The sequence below is a fragment of the Castanea sativa genome, chromosome 7 (assembly GCF_040712315.1).
Source record: "Castanea sativa cultivar Marrone di Chiusa Pesio chromosome 7, ASM4071231v1".
Lineage (NCBI taxonomy): Eukaryota > Viridiplantae > Streptophyta > Magnoliopsida > Fagales > Fagaceae > Castanea > Castanea sativa.
In genome coordinates this window covers 37,262,815-37,286,832 of record NC_134019.1, presented here as the reverse complement: position 1 = coordinate 37,286,832, position 24,018 = coordinate 37,262,815, and the positions used below count along the sequence as shown (strand labels likewise).

Genomic DNA, 24,018 nt, shown 5'->3' with positions numbered 1-24,018 from the left:
CCACATATTCACCATAAATTTATTCTTTACTTTCTGCCACTAATAATACCCTAGGATGAGACCTATAGAATGCATAAACATAAAAGTCACTTGTAAAAGAAGAGCAACACGTGGACTACTCTTCAGGTACATTTTTAAAAAAAAAAAATTTTAATACCAACTGACACTATTATCATCTTTTGAGATGTTGGCAATTTCAAGTACAAGCTAGGCCATGTGCCTTACGGAACAACCATTATTTCCTTTTATATATATATATATATATATTTTTTTTTTTTTTTATTTTATGCAAAAGCTAATTTATATGATAACAAGGTCTATAAAAGAAATTGTGCATCAGGAACCCAACTAAGTCCAATCATAGGATAGAAATTTGCAAAGTTTAAGACTGGCACTACTGCAGTATATCTTGAAGATCCTAGACACATCTTCTTCTATACGGTCTACTTTTATTTTATTTTTTATTTTTTTTAACTTGTCAGACCTAGGGATGGCAAAATTTGACACGACCCGCGAACCCGACACGACACGACACGAAATTAGCAGGTTATGGGTTGAGGCTTAACGGGTTCGTGTCATATTCGGGTTGACACGGCTAACCCGTTTAATAAATGGGTTGGGTTAGTGTTGAACACATAGAACCCGTTTGACCCGTCTGACCCGTTTAATTAAATGATATTTTACCAATATACCCTTCAAACTCTAGGTATATAAACTTATTAGTTGTTGTGATTTATTTTCTTTGACATATTGTGATTGATTATTTGTGATATTGGGATATGCTTTAATTTTGAATGATTATTTGTGATGCAGTTACTCGTTAGTTCTGAATTTTATATTAAAAATATTTATTTGTTTGTTTTTTCATTAATTTTTATTTTTCATTTTGATAAAATCTGATAAACAGGTCGACACGACTGACCCGTTTAATAAATGGGTCGTGTTAGGGTTGAAGAATCTTGACCCGTTTAATAAACATGTCGGGTTAGTGTTGACCTATGTAGTCGAATACTCATGACTTGACACGACACGAACCCGACACGCGAACACGAATTGCCACCCCTAGTCAGACCTCAACTCATCAAATCGGTATTATTTTGGTTGTGCAGAAACTTGTCCCACCAAACCTAAAATTCTGCAGATTCTATCTCCGCTAAATGCAACAAAAGGCATAGATGAGATTAAGTTGCTGAACATAAAAAAAAAAAATCTGTAGTAACAGTGTCTAGTTTATCAAAAATAAATCTAAACTTTTCTTCATTCGCATCATTAAAACTCTTGAATAATTAAATAGTTTCACTACTAGGCAAAATACCCACATAAAAAAAAATACTCTAATTTCAAATAAAGCTTAGATTTGACAAGAAATAGATTCTTAAGCTCTTACCTCAATTGTGCTGTCAAACTTTCTCTACTTGAGTATTTTGGATAGTCTCCTCTCTCATAACATCTGTCACTATATGTTGACTTAAATTAGACTATATATTGCTAGGGTTTCAACCATATTTTCTAAAAAAAACCCCTTAGAAATATTAATTATAAAATTGATCCAATAAACAAATTTACTTAAATAACCTTCCTTTTAATCTCTCTCTTTTTTTTTTTTTTTTTTTTTGGGTATTCCAATCTCCCCCACTTATAAGAATTTAGTCCTCTGAATTCATCACAAGCTGAACGAATTACCACGCTTCCACTGTGCTACTCTAAAGCCACAATTGTATCAATCTATACAAATTTATCACTCATCATCATAGTTCAAAACTATTTCACAACATATGTGTAGAATTTTCCTTCCCAAGATTTGTAAGATAAAAATTTCCAAAGCAAATAGAGCCATGATGTTCTGCTGCAAAATACAATACCACTATAAAATCTCTTACTCAATTACCCATAGTTTAAGAACAAACATATTAAAAAAAAAAAGATTATTTAAAGATATACATATCTTTAGTCTAAATAGCTCTCTAAGTTCCTTTCAATATGAATAAAAGTTCCAAGGCCCATTCATTTAGATTAACCCCAATGACTGATTTTTCATCAATTATTAATTTCAACAAAATTACAAGGCCTAAGTAGTCTCCAAAAATTATAACAAGGGAAATCCACAATTTTGAGATTCACCATAGACCATGAATGCTAGCATCCGTTTAATTCTCTACTTCAAAATTAAGTAGTGCATCCAAAGTCCCAATCCTTCCTAAGTTCAAAACAAATTTACAACATATGCGTATATCAATATATCTTTTCTACCTCAAGTTTTGTAAGATAGAATTCCAAAGTCTCCATAAATAATCTATTGAGCATTGATATGAGGGTCTGTCATAGAACGTCTATCTTAATCATAAATTATCTTTACAAATAAGTAACATTTATTCACCTTTAACGTCTAGATGATACTTGGGCTGGAACTCATTGAAGAGATGAGTTCCTTATAATTACATTGCCTATTATGAAAACAAGTCTCTAAGTATACATCGGCTAGAAGAGAATAGTCCATGAAGTATCTCAACCCCCTTTTTGTTTTGTTTTGTTTTTTTAACTAGCAAATAATATTGTCCCAGCAGCCTAGAACTTAGAGTACAATGCAACTTTATATTATTACTCACTTGTTGATATAAAACAAAGGTACCACAATGAACTATAATTCAACTTGTGATAGCTTTTCAAAATAAACTCTCTTGCCATCCCAACTCCTTTAATATCCAATCAAAAATATGGATCACTAGTCCAATTCAATACTACCACGTACGTACTTGTGTTCTATCCATCTCATTTTCTATTGAGCCAATCCATTAACTCTTATCAGTTGCATTCAAAGAATTACATTTTTGGCATCAAAACTTATTCCCTAGGATATTAAACAATCCTCCAAATCCATAGAAAGAAATTGAGGCCCTCAAACTTCTAAGTAACAGAACATGTCTCAAAAACATTTAGGGACTACCTCACACATAAATTAGGCTATGGCAATCCATGTAGGTCAACCCTAACAAGAACAATGATCCCAAAAAGTCGGTCCTTAACATTAGAATTCAAAGAAGTCACTGATATATTACTAAATTCTTTAAACACCCTCAGAATTTATATAATAACATAAAATATAATGTGAACTACAATAACCACAAATTGATTTTCCCTTCACACTATGAACTTTCCATTAATTTCCTAACTCCATATAAACTAAAATCAAGGAATCGTAGCTCTAACATCAAACCTTAACCCATAAGTAAAGTTCTGCAATTTCCAATTCCCTAAAAGCACTCCCAATTTTGAATAGGACATATAGTAAACTATCATTCAATAATTAGACATATGAGAATCCCCTACAAATCAACTAATCTTAGATAGGTTGACTATATTAGGCAAAACTATCAAATGAGTTTCCAAAAGATCAGTCATAAAATAGTAGGAAGATTTCATTTGCTTGTTCTTTTCTCACTCTCTTTTTCTTTTTAACAAGAAGAAGAAGTTTTAATAACCAATTTGATCAATTATAAAATTTCAAGAATAAAACACACCCACTTAATACTATTATAAGAATATAGAGGTATATCAATTAAAATCCTCCTTTTTGTTTTATAAGTCATGTATGCATAAACCCAAGAGACATAAATCTAAAATCCCAACAAATATGACCTAACGAATTCATCATATGATGGAACCTCACCTACACTTCTCATCAAATCATCAAAAGAACACTATCTATGGCTTAATAACCTTCATAAACAATGATTATAACCGTAATCCCTAGTGCGCAAACCTTATTCCAAATCAAATCCTAGTATAGAGCTTGCAAGATCATAACCTAAGCTCTGATACCATTAAAACTGTCACGCCCCGAACCTAACAATAAAGACAGGCACGTGACAACTGCCGCACGCTTATAAAGTAAGTACCCTACAAGTGTGCAAGATCTTCTTAGCAACTAAAATTAATCCTCAAAAATTAAATCAAAAAATGCAAAATACCTCAAAATTATTTCTTTATGAATAGATCTCCAATAATTTAATAGGAATAAAATCCAAACCTCATGTACATAATGCCAATTGACCAATATATATAAAACTATTAGAAGACCATTTAATCCCAAAATCACTAAGTTTCTATTCCTACTCACAACCCAATGTTGCCAAAACTTGCCATCCTTCACAATCTGAAACTGGAGTGGAAAAAAGGGTGAGTTGACACCTCAATAAGTAACCAAAATCCTAATAAGTTCTATTAAACAATAGATCTGTAAAGTAATAAGATGTAATATGAGTCTTCAAAAGTTATGATATACTATGGGTTTTCAAAAATAACTAAAGAAGTTTCATAGTCTCAAAATAATAAGTTGCAAATAGATCACATACTTTAATCTTACAAATATATCATAGATAGTTTAGAAAGTAGTCAGTTTTCCATATATCAAAAATTATAACTTACAATAGGTTCCAAAAATACATAAGCAGTTTTAATGACTCAAAATACTTCAAATACTCAAACATTTCAAAAATCAAATATGTAGTTTTAAGGACGACTCAAATAGTTCAATATTCAAACATTTCCAAAATCAAATATGTAGTTTTAAGGACTCAAAATAGTTCAAATATTCAGACGTAATTCATATTCTTAACAATCTTATGACTATGGTCACGCTATATCCCCGTGACTAGGCATTAGAGTACCAATGAATAACCCTCATTGGCTGGATATCAGAATCTATTCATAGTCAGATTGTCCATAATCATATATATGAAATCATAATTTCTAACAAAAATTTATCTTATTCAAGCATGTATATAAAAATCATATACTCAATAATAATAATAATAATAATAATAATAATAATAATAATAATAATAATAATAATAATAATAATCCTTTGCATGAAATCAATAATACAATAGAAATAAAAATTCTAACAACTATTAACAATTTTCAGTAGTTAAAAATACATTAATATAAGCAAAATAAAACTCAATTAGGATAAGGTTGCTTACTTCAGCTAACTCACCACAAAGAATTTCTTTCAAACACTTTCTCTAAAATCCTTAGATATCACCTAAACAATTTTCAAACATTATAAACAATAATCAAATAATTCAAGAAAAACTTATAATAGTACTCAGTTAGAAGAGATACTATTAAAAATATCCCATAATTTTTCACTATTATTTCAACGCAAAAATCCACATATTCACAATATATTTATTCTTTACTTTCTACCACTAATAATACCCTAGGATAAGACCTATAGAATACATAAAGGTAAAAGTCACTTGTAAAAGAAGAGCAACACATGGACTACTCTTCAGGTACATTTTTTTTTTTCTTTTTCCTACCATCTGCCACCATTATTATCTTTTGAGATGTTGACAACTCCAAGTACAAGCTAGGCCATGTGCCTTACGGAACAATCATTATTATTATTATTATTATTATTATTTCTTCTTATGCAAAAGCTAATTTATATGACAACAAGGTCTATAAAAGAAAACCCAGGGGGTTGGCTGAGTTGGTAGAGCTCTCAGTCTCAAAGTGCTTGTACTGGGCTCGACTGGGTGTGCTCCCTAGTTCGAGTCTTGCTACCTGCACTTTGAAAAGAATTTCCTGGGCCAGTGCTTTACCCCTTCGTAGGGCTCTCCCGGCACGAACAGTGATTAGTCTCTGGTTGAAAGCCTTGAGGATACACTGTGGGCAACCAAAAAAAAAAAAAAAAAAAAGGTCTATAAAAGAAATTGTGCATCAACATCCCAACTAAGTCCAATCATAGGATAGAAATTTGCAAAGTTTAAGACTGGCACTACTGCAGAATATCTTGAAGATCCATCCTAGACTCATCTTCTTCCATTATTTTATTATTTTAATAATTTGTCAGACCTCAACTTATCAAATCGGTATTATTTTGGTTGTGCAGAAACTTGTCCCCCCAAGCCTAAATTTTGCAGATTCTATCTTCGCTCAACGCAACAAAAGGCATAAATGAGATTAAGTTGCTGAACATTAAAAAATCTGCAGTAACAGCATCTAGTTTACTGAAAGTAAATCCAAACTTTTCTTCGTTTGCATCATTAAAACTCTTGAATAATTAAATAGTTTCACTACTGGCCAAAATACTCACATAAAAAAAAACTCTAATTATGAATAAAGCTTAGATTTGACAAGAAAGAGATTCTTAAGCTCTTACCTCAATTGTGCAGTCAAACATTCTCTACTTGAGTATTTTGGGTAGTTTTTTTTCTCAAAACATCTGTCACTATATGCTGACTTTAATTAGACTATATATCACTAGGGTTTCAACCTTATTTTCTAAAAAAAAAACCCTTAGAAATATTAATTATAAAATTTATCTCATAAACAAATTTACTTAAATAACCTTCCTTTTAATCTCTCTCTTTTTTCTTTTTTTTCCCCCCGGGTATTACTAGGGGTGGCAATTCGTGTTCGCGTGTCGGGTTCGTGTCGTGTCAAGTCATGAGTATTCGACTACATAGCTCAACACTAACCCGACATGTTTATTAAACAGGTCAAGATTCCTCAACCCTAACACGACCCATTTATTAAACGGGTTAGTCGTGTCGACCTGTTTATCAACTTTTATCAAAATGAAAAATAATAATTAATGAAAAAACAAAAAAATAAATATTTTTAATATAAAATTCAGAACTAACAAGTAACTGCATCACAAATAATCATCCAAAATTAAAGCATATCCCAATATCACAAATAATCAATCACAATATGTCAAAGAAAATAAATCACAACAACTAATAAGTTTATATACCAAGAGTTTGAAGGGTATATTGGTAAAATATCATTTAACTAAACGGGTCAGACGGGTCAAACGAATTCTATGTGTTCAACACTAACCCAACCCATTTATTAAACGGGTTAGCCGTGTCAACCCGAATATGACACGAACCCGTTAAGCCTTAACCCATAACCTGCTAATTTCGTGTCGTGTCGTGTCGGGTTCGCGAGTCGTGTCAAATTTTGCCACCTCTAGGTATTACTAGTGCAATGGTACGTATCTATCCCACCATAAACTTGCAACTTTTCAGAATTCATAAATAAAGAAACCACATAATTATTAGTTTTTATTATTGAATACCCTTACATTTTATGATCTTAAAATTTAAATGATATATACATACACACGCACACACGTACATATTACACCCAATGGATCCACTAGAATTAGTACACAACAGCCACAATGCCATGAGCGGATATATTTACATAGAGAAAGTTTAAGGACATAACAAAATGTCATAATTTTTTTAAAACACTCTTGTTTTTTATTGTGATGGGTTCTTGAATAATATTTTATTATGATCTATTATAAATTGACTCCTCAATTGTTGTTGCGACGCAGAAGAACTCGTGACAAAACCTACTTAATTACCAATTAATTAAGATAGTGAAATTCAGTTTAGAAGATTAACATGAGACTTCTCATTTTGTTCAAGGCTCTGATGGTATACGCACTAAAGTCCTCTCTCTCTGTTAAAACTTGCTGCAGATTATTATTATTATGCATCGCGTCAACATATGTTTAAGAATAAGAATGAGACTTTCAGTTCAATAGTTTTCAATTCTTATTCAAAGTATTTATGTCGTGTAAAAGGTTTGCAAAAAACAAAAAAAAAAAACAAAAGCCAGAACCTAATATTTAAGCTGCCGACATTGAAGTCCCAACTCCCAAGTAATTAGCGTGTTTCCACTTACCAAAACTTAAAAAAGTGAAAAATATTTGCTTGAAAAGCGAGTTTTCTCCGTTCAAAGACCCCGAAGAGAAAGCAAATGGTTCCAGCTGGGCTCAGTCAAGCGAGGTCTAATAAAACCTTTTTCATTTTCTGTCTTTCAATCCATTCAAAACGCCGGAAGAGAAAGCAAAGTAGTTAGAAGTAGTAGTTGTAATTGTAGTTTCAGCTGCAAAGTATATATTAATCCAATTAAAAGGTTGACTTTTTAACAAAAGTAGCTTGATCCGATTGACATGAAATTCGATTTGAATGTTAAGAAAAAAAAATTATAACATGTTTGGCGGTGGAATATAGTTTAACAATAGAGAGTTATTTTAATGTAGTTTGATCTCTCTCTCTCTCTCTCAAAAGTTTAAGGGCTGTAAACTATAGTACCTTAATTATTCTATTGATCAAAGAGTTACAATAATAGTGAATGAAAACTCTGGAAATCTCAGTGGCGGATCCACATTGGGAGGGATGGGAGCTTGACCCCCCCAAAATATTTGAAAAAAAATTAGTATGCATACATACATACATATATATATATATATATTAGAGTTATTTTAATAAAGAAATGCTATATTTACAATATTTTTACTATAAATCCTAAATGGTAGTTGTTTGTTACGGGCGTGCAAAAAAGTTATTTAAGTTGTGGATTAAAATTAAAACTAGTAACAACTTACCACTTTGAATTCATTGTGAAATTGTTATAAAAATATTACGGACGTGTACTTCTTAAGCAATTAGCCTCTTCCACTAGATAACCACGTGTGCGGTTAAAATTCTTTCTGCAAAAGCAAGTGAGTAGCTGTGTAGGCTTTTTCCACTTTGCCATGTACTCTTGTATTAATTATTTCTTTCTGTAATTTTTTTTTTGTTTGATTTGACTTTTCTCATATGTTTATCTTTTCTTAAGATATTAAAATAATCAATATATCATGACATTACAAATGTATATGATTAAAATATATTATTTTTATCACTTAATTTATATACAAAATAATATAATATGTATTTGGTTGTAGTTATAGATTTTTTTTTTATATATTAAAATTTGAATGATTGTTTGTCTTTTATTTAAAAATCTTTAAATTATTAGTTTTTTTTTCAATAAATTTTAGTCATTATTTTTAATGAATGATAATTTAATTTGAAAAATTTAGGTTCATGGACAAGTTTAGGAGATGGTAATTTAGAAATAATACACTTTTAAGTTCTTATTATTAAATTGTAAGTACATTACTATTAGTATGGATGTAATTAATATATACACAGAGAAATAATTAAGTGTCTAATTTTATGTTTGGCCCCCCAAATATAAATTCCTAGCTCTGCCACTGGGAAATCTTGGGCCATATATTACCTAAGCTCCTCTTATAATATCTCCCTAATTCCAATGCACCTCTCTATCATTTTAGCATTTGAGTCAAAATCTTAATGTAATTAAGGATTTTAATTTATTCAGTAATTGTTGATTACAATTAAACTAATGTAAGGTTTATATAGAATACATGATTTTATTTTATCTTTTGAAAGAGAGGATACATAAAATTTATTTTGAAACTAAGTCTTGGTTGATGTTGTTAATAATACATAAAATTAAAATAAATAAATAGTTTGAATTTTGAATTGAATCCTTAAAAATTCTCTAAAAGATTCTCTTAGAGAGTATCATATCAACCTTTTAAAATCTTTGAAGATATATTGATGCACTGGTGTGTACAAATTAAAGCTAATATTGATTAGCATGTTAATATCTCAGGGTTTTAATTGGTAAATTTCAACTTTATAAAAGGGTTAGGCAGCATTAGGGTTGATTTTATTTTTGTGCCCTAAGTATGACTTCTTTAGGCACGTGAAGGGGGTGAAGGCTAAAGATTTTTAAATTCTATGTAATTAAAAAGCAGTTTCCTCCTTTTTGGGTCCCAACTTTCATTTCTTGGCAAAGAGCTAAAGAGAGTCAAGAGTAAAATGGTTAGAAATTGATATTGTTCAAAGCCATACAAGTTTATGCATATAAATGGAACACAACTCGTCCTCATACTCATCAATCTTCATTCAAATATATTGTTAACATCTATCTCAGTTTACACAACAAGATAGGGTATCTAAATGTGTTTCATATAGTCATAACATAAGCATGTATGCAAATGAGGCTGGCAGAATCTTGCATGGAGGAGAACAAGAATTGCTGAACAAGAATTACAATGTTGCTTATTTACAAGGCTCACTAGAAAAGGGTCCTGTCACTCCATCTGGACCTAATCCATCCACCAACCAAATTCACGCTTCAACAGTTAACCAAAAGGCCTTTGGAGGCCACAATATGGGTCCTTTCAAAAGCTCACTAGCAAGGGGTCCTATCCCTCCATTAGGACCTAATCCATCCACACATATCCCAGCTCCATCTACACCTAATTCAGGCACCCACAATATTCCAGTTTCAACAATTAGTGGAAGGGCATTTGGAGGTCACAATATGGGTCTTTTCAAAAACTCACTAGCAAAGGGTATTGTCCCTCCATCTGAACCTAATCCACCCACCTACATCACTTCTCCTCGTAATTAATTCCATGTCAATTCAACCAAAGGGGTTTCCCATGTCACCCTGAAGTTATGGTTCCTCAAGGTGTACAAATTATTAGATGAAATAAAACCCGTTTAACATTAACATTAGTTAAATAAGAAAGAAGAAGAATACAATGAAGTTGTGAATGTATTTAACTAAATGAATAATGGAAACACAAACAGCTAACAACCCTTCTTTCCATTTTGTTTTGCTATTTTCTTTGTATGATTCTTGTTATCTACTACAAATATATGTATTTGAAAGAATTCAATGAAGTTGACGATATTACTTTCTATCTTTTTTTGTTTAAGTGCATTGATGTGTTATTTGTGTCCTACAAAGTAACTCAGTAGTCAATATATATCCTAAATCAATTCATTTTATCTTACCAGGTGATGAACTGATAAATTCCATAGTCTATTTATAAGATTTTTTTTTTAAACGTAGCTAATGCGTAATTCTTACTTTAGTATCAAATTATATATTCATGTCATGTCACTGAGAATAAAGAAAAAATATTAAGGAGAGTAAATTACTATGCAAAATATATTCAATTATTTAAATCATATTGAATATATTATATATGTTTATTAATTTAGTTATTGTTTCCCCAAAATTAGTTATCGTTTGGATTTGCTCGATTCAAATTAATCTCAATTACTTACGTTGTCATTGAGCGTCAGCTCAAATGAACACAATTTTGTTTTAATGAGTTAAAATAGCACTTTCTTTATATCAAGAAAAAAAATTTAACAATTTTTTAAATAAACTATTTTTTTGTGGATTTTTTCTTTTTCTTTTCCAGTTTTATTATTTTTTCTTCTCTCTTTTCCAATACTGTGCCTATTCTCATTTTCTAAAAAAAAAAAAAAAGATTTTTAGAAAACAAACACAAAAACCAATCCTCATTTCTCAGTTTCTTAGTAAATTAAAATTTCTTTGGGAAACAAATATAAAAATCGACGGTTCTTTTTCATTTTCTAGAAAATGAAAATTTTTCAAAAAAAAAAAAGATTTTCTTAGAAATAACATAAAAAAACCAAATTACACAAATTAAAACCAACATTTTTTAAATTCAATAATTCCATTACAACAAGAACCAAATTACCCAAAGCTGTTGTAGAGATCCAGAAGGATCCTCAAGGCCAGAACCCAATTATAGCCAAAACCGATTGAAGAAAATTTAAAAATTTTGGAAAATTAGCCACAACATATAACAAAAGTTGATGAAAAAGTTTTAATCGAATAAACTTGAAAGTATTTGAAAGTTAGAGGACTAAAATGTACAAAAGTAAAGTTAGAGTACTGAAATGAATTTTGGTGAGACATAAAAAGTAAGTTTTGCATTTTAGCCTATTTTTAATAATATTTTAGAGAAATAAACATATAAAACTGGGTCCAATCAATAGCATTCTCAACAGCATGCCTTCAGTTGCTGTCATCCATGAGAGGAGTCTTGATCAATCTTAGGCTAACATTTCAAGTCAATATTAGGCCCTGTACTTACTGAATTTATAAAGTTTTTAACCAAATCGCTGTGTTATGAACTTGTGGCAACTCAAGACTGGAACAGTTATGTCTAAATAAGAAGTCCAAGGAGGCAGTATTCATTGATTTCCAATTGGATTATATCAACATAGTAACCCAATATTTCTACAGGATCAAGCACCTACTTTCAATTACATAGCCTGAGCCAGCAGCAACTACCTATCTTCTACTTCTCTAGCTCCCAGCAGCCCAGAAACAACCTACTTAACTATCCATTAATTAAGTAGTGAAACTCACTTTAGAAGATTAACATGAGCAAAGTTTGACTCTTAGACAAACGGATTGATGAGAAACCCATCCACTGGGGTGTATTTAACATCATGATATAGCTGTGAAGCTTCCACTCCAAATGATGGATCAATTTCAAAGTTTCTTTCATCAACTTACGAAGTTGGTTTGATTTCCCATCACGAAGATGGACTGAAAAATCGCTAAGACCAAATTGAATGGAGGTGAGGCCGTGTAAGAAGTAAGAAAAACAAAGACACAAGATCATTTTATGAGTAAGAATGAGACTTCCAACTTTGTTCAAGGCTCTGATGGTATAGGTGCCAAAGTCCTCTTCTGTGTTAAAAATTGCTGCAGATTATTATCATTATCTTTTTCCACCGCGTCAAAATATGTTTAAGAATAAGAATGAGACTTCCATTTCCATACTTTCGAATTTTTATTCAAAGTATTTATATCGTGTAAAAGGTTTGCTAAAAACTAAACTCGGAACCTAATATTTAAGCTGCAGAGATTCTAGTCCCTAGTAAAGTAAGCGTGTTTCCACTTACCAAAAATTAAAAGGGAAAAAATATTTGCTTCAAAACCGAGTTTTCTCCGTTCAAAGAACCCAAAGAGAAAGCAACTAGTTCAAGGGCTCAGTCATGAGTTAAGTAAGGTCTAACAAAACCTTTTTCATTTTTTGTCTTTCAATCCATTCAAAACGCCCGAAGAGAAAGCAAAGTAGTTAGAAGCAGTTGTAATTGTAGTTCAACTGCAAAGTATATATTAATCCAATTAGAAGGTTGACAAAGAATTTTAACAAATGTAAGTTGATCCCAATTGACACGAAATTCAACGTGAATATTAAGAGCAAAAAGAATAAAAAGTAATAATACGTATGAACGTGGAATTTTTAAAATAATAATATAATAAAAATTTATTAAATGGTTTAACAATAGATAGTTATTAGAGTATTTTAATATTCTATAATTAAAATTGATTTATATTACAACATAAATGTAAAGATATAGAAGTTAATATGGAAGATAAGAAATTAGTGAAAATGTTTAATCCTACATTAAAAATGAGAGAGATTATTTTATTCCTTTTAATTGTGGTGAATAAACTAATATACATTGATTTATATATTTGACTAGATATGTGCCTAAAGAGGAAGTGAAGAGAGAAGGTGTCAAAAATAGAAATTTATTTTATTCCTTTGAGCCTATACTACAAGAATTTTGGTCTTTTGCGACCAATGTTTTAGCGACGACCAAAAGGTCATCCCTATTAGGCACACATTAGCGACAATAATATATGGTCATCACTAATAAATGCATAGTAGCGACAACACTAAGATCGTTACTAATAATTCGTCGCTAACACCATGGGGGGAAATTTATTTACTTTCGGAAAATAGAGGGAAACTTTTAGCAACGATAATAAATTTTGTAGCGACAACATTTATGTTGCTAAAATAAGGTTTATTTTAATGACGACATCTATCGTTGCTAATATTCATCTTTAGTGACGACCTTGTGTTTCGTTGCAAATATATGGCCAAAAATATATAGTAAATATATTATATATACGCTTTATTTATCAGCAACAACACATTGGTCGTCGCTATTAGAAGGCTATTAGCGACGATATAATTTGTCATCTCTAATAGTCACCTTTTAGCAACGACACAACATGTCGACGCAAATATATCTACCAAAATATAATGGAGGGAAAAATTTTCACTCTAAAAAAGTGGTGGGATTTATTGGAGGGAAGCAGATTATATATTAGTAACGAATTAGGTTGTCGCTATAAGGGATTTTTTAATGAAGACAAAGATTGTCGTCACTAATACGTGGCCAAAATAATTTTGATAGAATGTGAATTTTTTTTATCAAATCCTCCAAATGCCTCTTAAAATATTAAAAATGACATAAATTCCTTTAAAATGTATGAAATGATTAAAATTCCATTAACCACATCAAAATGACCAAAATACCCCCAAACTTATATAATGACCAAAATAACCTTGAAACCTCTAAAATAATTTAAAACTCTCAAATGCGTTAAAAAGAAAAAAGAAAAAAGTGAGACAAGGGAGGGCTTGTTGCTTCGAAATACTCCTAAATCATAATGTTACCCATTTGAAACTCGAAATTGATAAAATAACAAAAATTGAGAAAGTTCTAATTCTACACAAAATATTTACTTAATACTGATAGTTATCAAAATGTGAATCGTAACATGAATCAATTTTGGATTTTTCTGTATCATGTGTCATAAGAAAGGTATTAATCAATATTTACCAAACTAATAAATTCATTATAAATATATAAAAGTTATATTCATTATAAATTCATAATAGATTCAACTAATAACTAATTCAATCATGAATTTAAAATTTACCAAAAGTAACTAAATAAATCAAATGAAAATATATTTACAACATACATATTCAAATTGATTAAAATAAAAAATGATAATACATGATATATGAGACAAAATAATAAATTTGACCGCGCCTTTCTCTAAATCCAACCGTCTTATTATGACCATAATTTACCACAATTAACCTTTCATTACACTCTTCAAATACAACAGTTAGATTTCAAATCTAAGTATGATGCGTGATGGACATGTGTTGTGTACTTATATGGTTATGTTATCTCAATCTGACCATCCAATTGGTCTCAAATTTCAATGTTCTCTTAATTTGACAATCCAATTGGCCTCAAATTTTACGAATACCAATACATCACCATACACTTCAATACCAATGATCAAGGTTTAAATATGAATCTCACTAAGTCCTGTGGTCTCGGACCATCTATTAAGTTTGACCGGGTTTGACCAACTTTAAGTAAACTATGACTGCATCTTTCTATAAATCCAACCGTCTGATTGTGACCATAATTTACCTTAATTAACCTTTCATTACACTCTTCAAATCTAACAGTTAGATTTCAAATCTAAGAATGGTGCATAATGGACATGTGTTACATACCTGTATGGCTATGTCTTCTCAATTTGACCATCCAATTGGTTTCAAATTTCACCAACACTAATACGTCACCATACTCTTCAATACTAATTATCAATGTTTGAATATGAATTTCACAAAGTCCAGTGCTCTTTGGACTATCTATTAAGTTTGACTAGATTTGACAAACTTTAAGTAAACTTTAACCGCGCTTTTCTTTAAATCCAACTGTCTGATTGTGACCATAATTTACCAAAATTAACTTTTCATTACACTCTTCAAATCTAACGGCTAGATTTCAAATCTAAGTATGGCGCGTGATGGACATGTATTGTGTACTTGTATGGCTATTTTCTCTCAATTTGACCATCCAATTGGTCTCAAATTTCACCAATACTAATACATCACCGTACTCTTCAATATCAATGATCAAGGTTTGAATATGAATTTCACTAAGTCGAGTGGTCTCGAAACTATCTATTAAGTTTGACTAGATTTGACCAACTTTAAGTAAACATTGACCGCGCCTTTCTCTAAATCCAACCGTTGATTGTGACCATAATTTACCACAATTAACTTTTCATTACACTCTTTAAATCCAACAGTTAGATTTCAAATCTAAGTGTGGCGCGTGATGGAAATGGGTTGTGTACCTGTATGACTATGTTTTCTCAATCTTACCATTCAATTGGTCTCAAATGTCACAAACACCAATACATCACCATATTCTTCAATACCAATTACCAAGGTTTGAATATGAATTTCACTAAGTCCAGTGGTCTCCGGACTATTTATTAAGTTTGATCTGGTTAGACCAACTTTAAGTAAACTTTGACCGCGCCTTTTTCTAAATCCAACCATTTGATTGTGACCATAATTTAACACAATTAACCTTTCATTACACTCTTCAAATCTAACGGTGAGATTTCAAATCTAAGTATGGCGCGTGATGGACATGTGTTGTATACTTGTATGGCTATGTTCTCTCAATTTGACCATCTAATTGGTCTCAAATTTCACCAACACCAATACGTCAACATACTCTTCAATACCAATTATCATGGTTTGAATATGAATTTCACTAAGTCTAGTTGTCTTGGGACTATCTATTAAGTTTGACCAGGTTTGATCAACTTTAAGTAAACTTTGACCGCGCCTTTTTCTAAATCCAACCGTTTGATTGTGACCATAATTTACCACAATTAACTTTTCATTACACTCTTCAAATCCAACAGTTAGATTTCAAATCTAAGTGTGGCGCGTGATGGACATGTGTTGTGTATTTTTATAGCTATGTTTTCTCAATCTAACCATCTAATTAGTCTCAAATTTCACCAACACCAATACCTATATTTTTGGTCATTTTAGAGGTTTCTGGGTATTTTTGTTATTTTATAAGTTTTGAGGGTGTTATGGTCATTCGAATGGTTTCCGGGTGTATTTTGATCATTTAGAGGTTTCAAGGTATTTTTTTGCTATTTTAGAGGTTTTATGGTATTTTTACTCATTTCAAAGGTTTTGGGGATATTTTGATCCTTTTAAAGATTTTGGAGTTATTTAAGTAAATTTTTAGGTTTAGGGATATTTTGGCCATTCCAGTGGTTAATGCTAAAAATAACAACAAAAAAAAAAATTGTCCAACTTGATCCAGGTGGGTGGGGTTGGACCCCTGCAATGGATTGAGTTAGGTTGCATTTTTTTTTTTTAATCCAACCATAATGGGTCAGATTGAAAAAAATCCTCAACCCGAACCACATACCTATCTTTAAGTGATAAAAGAAAACTAACATTTTTTTTAGAGAAATGATATGTCCACAATATTTTTACAACATTTTTACAACAAATCCTTAGTGCCAAGTTGTTATTGGTTGTTATTGTTAGAGCAAAAAAGTAATCTTAGTGTTAGATTCAAATTTGAACCAATAACAACTAACCACTTATGATTTATTGTAAAAATATTATAGACGTAATATTTTTTTAATATAAAAAATTGATCATTAAAAAAAAAAAAAAAAAAGTCCCTTTTCATTTTTTTAAAAAAGAGTAGTCTCTTTTCAGTATTGGAGTGAGAGTTTCCCGCTCCAATATTGCAATTACGGTAGTCTATAAATTAAATTGAAATCTCATGATCCCATTTTTTTCTCAATCTCGTACCTATCACTAACACGCTTTCTCTCTTGCTGAACGGTTGAACCTATTCACTATACAGAGTTACAGACCCATTGCCAGCCCACTGCAAGTTTGCCACTGATCATCCCTCCTCTGCCACTGGCCAGGTATTTTTTTTTCTCTCTCAATTGCTCTCTTTATATTTTGTTTATTCTTTCATAAAGTTAAAATGAGAAAATAAAAACAAAAATCATCTAAAAAAGCTTGAGCCGTACCTGACACCTTTGTCCTTGTGTTTTTCTTTTCTTTACTTCTTGCGTTATTTGATCCAACCGTCCAAATAGATATATTATTACCTCCAAGGCTCCAATGCTCCACAAGGGTATGGTTAAAAGCAAAGCAAGTCTACTGGTGTAAAGTTTCCAGGTACGTTTTCTTCTCATCTTTTACTTTATTTGACTTTTCTTCTCATATATTTATTTGTTATTAAAATATTCTAGTACTATATTTAGATTTTTGTATGAGTTGTGCTAGGACTATTAAATATTACACAATTTTATGCCATAACTTATCACGTGGTGAGTTGTGTTTGTTGAAGGTGTATTCCCATATGAGCCATAGACACTCTTTCACCAATCACAACTCACCACGAGGTAAGTTATAACACAAAATTGTGTCATTTTATATAGCTCCAATATTTTCCTTTTTGTATTGCAAATTGATTGTTTCTTATTAAATTCTTATTGAAATTTGAGTGATTGTTTGTCTAATTTATTTTGAAAATTTAGGTCAATAGGCAGATTAAAAACTATTGACTCATTCTTTTTCTCAAATTTGTCTTCTCTTGATTGTTTAATTTAATAAATACATATTTTTAGCACACATTGAATTATAAAATATTTAACTTATATATTGAATTACATTTACATTACCATTTGAAACTATAATACAAAATAGGAATATAATTGATATATATAAAGAAAAAAATTATTTTTTGTTTGGCCTTCTCAAAGATAAATTCCTGACTCAGCCACTGGCATTAAGATTTGGCAATGGTGGCCTTGCTTGTCTAATTAATTTATTTAATCTTAGTTTAGTTTTTTTTTTTAAATGATTATTTAATCTTAGTTTGTAAGGTTATTGTTGTCAAACCCTCTAAGAAAGTACTTTTGTTTGTATAGCAGTAGCACTAGATTCTATATGGATGCTCTTTTTAAATTTTTTTTTTTTTATTTACTAAGAATGTGGTCACATACCTTTTTTTTGTTAGATTGATTTTTTTTGGATCTGAGACTTTTAATATTCCTATTTTCTTTTTGTTACTAGTAAAACGAAAGTTTCTCCTAGATAGGTTATTGTCTTTCTGTTTTGGGGGGAGTAGAAAAAAAAAATTAGATTTTTTATTTTATTTTATTGAGAAGAAATAACTAAGTTATAAAATAAAAACCATTTTATGTTCCTACAAATATGTATGTTTTATTTTTAGATGAACAACACAAAGATTTTTTTTATAATATCAATACCTTGGCTAGCTAGGCTACATTCTAGAATTTAGATCATCACAGCTACATGTTTTCTTCTTATGTGTTGTTATTACTTATTTGAGTATTGATTAATAAATGTCACATATGGAGAAAAATATTAAAACATAAGACAAAAATAATAACGGGGTGAATTAATTTACATTATCTCTTCTTCTTTTTTCTTTTCTTTTTATTTTTTTATTTTTAACTTCATGATTCTTTTCCCTCTTTGTATGAATTCTTAAAATTTTAAAATTGTCTTTCATGTATGTCTTACCATGCAGTAAACATGATACTTCGTGCACTTCAGAAAATAAGTATCCACATCATGTCTCATCCAAACTCAAGAAGTTGAAACAGGGCTCATGGGGCTGGACTGAAAAATGGATGATATTACAATACTATTTTGAATGATTGACTTATCAAATTATTATTTGAATATCTGATTTGTAGTGATGGTTAGTCCTAACTTTTTGAGTTGGATTGTATTTTCTGGTCCTTAGCTATATAGTTTCTTTATGTAGTTGCAAAGTTGTTTTGTCAGGGTAACCGTGGAAACACAAACATCTCATTTCTTTGTCTTCTATCTTTTAAGGAATTTTGTACTCTACAGCTTATTTCTACCTTTGTCTTACAAAAAAAATAACACTTAATTAAGTTCTTATTGTGAATGAATTCAACATAGATAATTGAAATTGAACGAAAACAGGTGATGCTAATTATATAATTCATTGAATTCACCAATCAAGTTTACAATGTAGGTTTGGAAAAGACAATTTATCAACAAAAAAAAGTTTTGGAAAAGACAATTTTACAATTTTTTTCATAGAAAAACTTATTTATGTTTCATCTAAATTTTCAATTCTCTTTCTGTGTTCATCAATTCGTCTTGATTCACCTATCCATGAATTTATAACTCCCAAAATATTTATGTGAGCCTTCCAACTTAATTAGTGAAGTGCAAGTGATGAAAATGTTAATGATTGTATAATTATGCTTGAGTTATATGCATGGAGATAATAAAATAAGTAAAGGTTTAGATTTTGTGCTAGTCTTGTCCCACTGTTTTGTCCCACTGTTTTCATTTCATGCTACACTATCTACTTTTTTATAATAATTAATACATAATTCGCTACTTACTAACTTATAAGCATCTATAAAGCAAGAAGTTTACTAACTTATATCCATATCTATGGTATTTTTGAAAAATATAAATGTTAAAATTTTACTTGAATGTTAAAACTATATAGTAAGTATTTTTGTCATCTATTTTAGTTGACCTTTACATTGGTTTATACTCTTTGTTTCAGGTTAAAAAGTCACATGCCTTGGATTACAGTTTTATAGATGATGTCGAGGGGAGATATATTTCATTACAACAAGTTTTAGCTTGGCAACATATCTTCATGAGGAATATGTTATTATTTGATTAGTATTTGAGAGAATAGATTGGAACTTAAATTATGTTATATGATATTCAACTTGGGTATTTTTTTTCCTTATTAATAGTTATTGATTGAGCAGTTATTATGCTTATATGTGTATTTGTGATTGAAAATTTGTGATGTGTGGGATTGTGGTTTATTATTTTCCATCGGGTACCCATGTAAAATTCAAAATGTAAATTTTATAGAAAAATACAAAAAAATGTAAAATGTTATTAGCGATGACATTGTCATCGTTAATATTTTATCATATCATTAGTGACGACAAACAATATCATCGCTAATATGCAATTTTTAGTGATGACATGTTTGTAGTCACTGATATATTATTATCTATGACGACAACAAGCATCTTCGCTAGTAATGACATATTAGCGACAACAAAAATGTCGTTATTAATAATAATCTACTAGCGACGACAAAAACATTCGTCACTACTAATGAGCTAGTAGCGACGACATTTTGTCTTGAGGTCTCAAGTTATTTATGACGACAATTGTCACTATTAGCGACGACTTTGTCGTCGTTAATAGTACTGTATTTGCGACGACATTAATATCGTCATTAAAAAACTTTTTTTGTTACCACTTTTGTTTAACGAAAATTAGCGACGACATTTTTCGCCGCCAATATAATTATCGACGATATTTAAAGCATTAGCGACAACTATATGCCGTCGCTAAAGACCAAATTTCTTGTAGTAAACTCATTCAGTTATACACCAAAAAATCCAGCAATTGCAAGCATTCTTATACATTAAAAAGAAAGGTATTCTTTTTGGCGGAGCTTTGAGCTTGAACACTTTGTATAGAGGTTGTTCTAGCCCATGAGCTTGAATCTCTTTAAAGAGAGCGAGTGTTGTGCCTCAGTTCAATAGTGTTGTATAATTTTTTTTCTTCAAATTAATAATATTCAGAAGTATTATTCGGTTTCTTTTTGTGTTATTTTCATTATTATTGTGTTTTCACCAACAATAGTTATATTAGTGTAGTTATATCTCTCTCTCTCTCTCTCTCTCAAAAGTTTTAGGGCTATAGACTATAATACCTTGATTACTCTATTGATCAAAGGGTTACTGTTAGGTTCTAAGACCTTAGGGACTAATGTATTAGAACTTCAATATGTATTATGTTGACAAACCATGATCAAAACATTTAGTCTAGGTTTAGACTTACTCAAAGTTTGGTTTAATGTAAGTTTGGAATCGAGTAGTTGCAGAAAATTACTGTTTAATTTCTACACGGCTCGATTGATCGAAGAATAGACTCGATTGATCGAGAATTGTGCATCAAGAATTTTCTACAGAATTTTAAGTCGGCCCAAACACAATTCAAGCCCATTTAGGATTAGGGTTTCAGATCTACTACTACCACTATATAAAGGAAACCCTAAGTACGTTTTTAAAGACTTCTAAGAGAGAAAAAAGTGTGCCTCTTTTTGTATCTAGGGTTTGTACCCAAAATCTCTCTAGAGTCTTTGTTGCTCATATTGTTGTTTGTGTGAATCTCTTGTGAGATCTAAGAGGTGCTTGCCTTCACACAAGCTTAGGATTATCAAGAAGGAGATTGTTTCAAGAACTTGATGATCATTCAGTTGCTACCATAAGAGTTTAAAGATATACAAGCGGGAGTGCTTGTACTTGCTGGAGAATCCAAGAAAGAAGGAGTCTATGGTCTCGGAGCTTGCACGTGGTCGTGTCAGTAAGTTTCTACTAGTGGGTAGCAATAGAATGTTAGTGGTCTAAGTCGCTATTGTATAACTTCGATTCTTTCATAGTGGATTCAGGTTTACCTTGAGGATAGCTAGGTTAAATCTTCCCCACATTTTTTACCGGTTTGGTTTTCCTAGGTCATCATATCTTTGTGTTTTTATATTCCGCACTTTACATTGATATGATCATATGATTGTGTTAACCTAGATCTGGAATTTGGACTAAGTAATAACTTGGTTTGTTAACTAGGTGAATCTAATTGTATTTTAAGGGGTCTAAATAAACTCAACAGTTACAATAATAGAGAATGAAAACTCTAAAAATCTTGGGCCATATATCACCTAAGCTCCTCTTATAATATCTCCCTAATTCCAATCCACCTCTATATCATTTTAGTATTTGAGTCAATATCTTTATGTAGTCAAGGATTTTAATTTATATGGTAATTGTTTATTACAATTAAACTGATGTAAGGTTTATATAGAATATACAATTTTATTTTATCTTTTGAAAGAGAGGATACGTAAAATTTATTTTGAAACTAATTCTTGGTTGATGTTGGAAATAATTCACAAAATTAAAATAAGGAAATAGTTTGAATTTTGAATTGAATCCTTATAAATTCTCTAAAAGATTCTCTTAGAGTGTATCAGATCAACCTTTTTAAATCTTTGAAGATATATTGATGCACTAGTGTTAATATCTTAGGGTTTTAATGGGTAAATTTTAACTTTAGAAAAGGGTCAGACAATACTGAGGTTGGTTTTATTTTTGTGCCCTAAGCATGACTTCTTCAAGCAAGTGAAGGGCATGAAGGCTGGAGACTTTAAAATTCTAAGTAATTAAAAAGCAGTTTCCTCCTTTCTGGGTCCCAACTTTCATTTCTCGGCAAAGAGCCAAAGAGAGTCAAGACTCAAGAGTAAAATGGTTAGAAACTCATATTGTTCCAAGTCATACAAATTGATGCATATAAATGGAACCCAACTCGTCCTAATATTCATCAATCTTCATCAAATATATTTTTAACATCTATCTTAGCTTACACAACAAGATGGGGCATCTCAATGTGTTTCCTATAGTCATAACATTGGTTTTTCTTATGAGCATGCATGCAAATGAGGTTGGCAGAATCTTGCGTGGAGGAGAACAAGAATTGCTGAACAAGAATTACAATGTTGCTTCTTTACAAGGCTCACTAGAAAAGGGTCCTGTCACTCCATCTGGACCTAATCCACCAACCGACCAAATTCCTGCTTCAGCAATTAACCAAAAGGCCTTTGGAGGCCACAATATGGGTCCTTTCAAAAGCTCACTAGCAAGGGGTCCTGTCCCTTCATCAAGACCTAATCCAACCACACATATCCCAACTCCATCTATACCTAATTCAGGCACCCATAATATTCCAGTTTCAACAATTAGTGGAAGGGCCTTTGGAGGTCACAATATGGGTCTCTTCAAAAACTCACTAGCAAAGGGTAATGTCCCTCCATCTAAAGCTAATCCACCCACCTACATCCCTTCTCCTCCTAATTAACCCCAGCTCAATTCAACCAAAGGGGTTTCCCATCTCACCCTGAAGTCATGGTTCCTCAAGGTGTACAAATTATCAGATGAAATAAAACTCGTTTAATGTTAAGATTAATTAAATAAGAAAGAAGAAGAATACAATGATGTTGTAAATGTATTTAAATAACTAAGTGAATAACGGAAACACACACGGCTAACAACCCTTCTTTCCACTTTGTTTTGTTATTTTCTTTGCATGATTCTTGCTATTTGCTACAAGTACATGTATTTGAAAGAATTCAATGAAGTTGACGATATTACTTTCTTTCCTTTTTTTTTTGCTTAAGTGCATCAATGTGTTGCTTATGTCCTACAAAGTAACTCAATAGTCTATATATATCCTAATTCATTTTATCTTACTAGGTGATGAACTGATGAATTCCATAGTCTATTTATAAGATTTTTTTATTATTATTATTTTTTAATGTAGGTAATTCGTCATTCTCACTTTAGTTTCAAATTATATATTCATGTCATGTCACTGAGAATAGGGAAAAAAATATTGAGTAAATTACTATACATAATATATTCAATTTTTAAAATCATATTGAATATGATTTTTGGACATCGTAAGGTTGGTCGCATGTTTGAGGTTCATGACTTGAAGATTCCTTCACAAAT

The 24,018-nt window shown here is 30.8% G+C and overlaps 1 long non-coding RNA gene across 1 annotated transcript; it reads left to right on the top strand.

Annotated features, from left to right (window-relative positions):
* Positions 1-17,198: 17,198 nt before the first annotated feature.
* Positions 17,199-20,146, top strand: LOC142642610 (uncharacterized). Its single transcript, XR_012845692.1, has 3 exons — positions 17,199-17,319; positions 17,497-17,578; positions 19,986-20,146. It is a non-coding gene; the product is annotated as an uncharacterized LOC142642610 (long non-coding RNA).
* Positions 20,147-24,018: the final 3,872 nt, after the last annotated feature.